We start from the raw sequence: 1,073 nt of genomic DNA, 5'->3' as shown, positions 1-1,073 counted from the left end.
TCCCCCCAGCTCCCTCTGCAGGCTTGTCTCTGTTTCTCCGGTCCCTGTCTCTCCCAAGCTTTCCCTAGTGTTCTCAGGTGTCCTGCTCCTGTTCTAAGGCCATCCACCCAAAGGGGTCAGACTCTGGCCTCCAGGCAGGTCTGATGATTCCTGCAAGGGAGTGCAGGCTTCTTCAGATTGTGACGCAAGGAATAGGTCCTCCTCTGGCACTGGGGAGATCCAACCAGTTTCAGTCACAGCAAAGATTGGTCTAGGACACCAAGCACCTCCGGGCTCCTTTTGAAGGAAGAGATAGGCAGGCGCCAATGCAGGAGCTCCTCCAACAACATGAAAGGCAACATGACATCACCACAAGCCAGACATCCCGAAACAACAAGAATTGAACACCCTACCCCAGAAGATATAGAAGAAACTGACCTTAAACAGTACTTTATGAAAATAATAGAGGACCTTAAACAGGAGGTAAAAAACTGCCATAAAGAAATGGAGATGACAAACAAAAAGGTAGACGAAATAAATATATCTCTCAAAGATACCCAAGAAAAACAAGAAAAAGCAATCAAACAGGTAAGGGAAACAGTACAAGACCTGATAAATGAAATGGAGGTATTGAAGAAAACACAATCTGAGGGAAGACTGGAAATGGAAACTCTGAGTAAACGAACAGAAACTTCAGAGACAAGTATTTCCAACTGAATACAAGAGATGGAAGAAAGAATCTCGGACTCTGAAGATACTATAGAGGAAATAAATTCACAGATTAAAGAACTAAACAAATCTAACAAATTCTTAACACAAAACATTCAGGAAATCTGGGACACCATGAAAAGACCAAACCTAAGAATAATTGGGGTAGAAGAAGGAGAAGAAGTACAACTCAAAGGCCCAGAAAACATATTCAACAAAATTATAGAAGAAAACTTCCCCAACCTAAAGAAGGATGTTCCTATGAAGGTACAAGAAGCCTACAGAACACCAAATAGACTGGATCAAAAGAAAGCATCCCCACGCCATATAATAATCAAAACCCAAAACATACAGAATAAAGAACAGATATTAAGAGCTGCAAAGGA

This window comes from Arvicola amphibius, chromosome 5, assembly GCF_903992535.2.
Source record: "Arvicola amphibius chromosome 5, mArvAmp1.2, whole genome shotgun sequence".
Lineage (NCBI taxonomy): Eukaryota > Metazoa > Chordata > Mammalia > Rodentia > Cricetidae > Arvicola > Arvicola amphibius.
The sequence above is the reverse complement of the archived record's forward strand: the minus strand, read 5'-3'. Positions refer to the sequence as shown.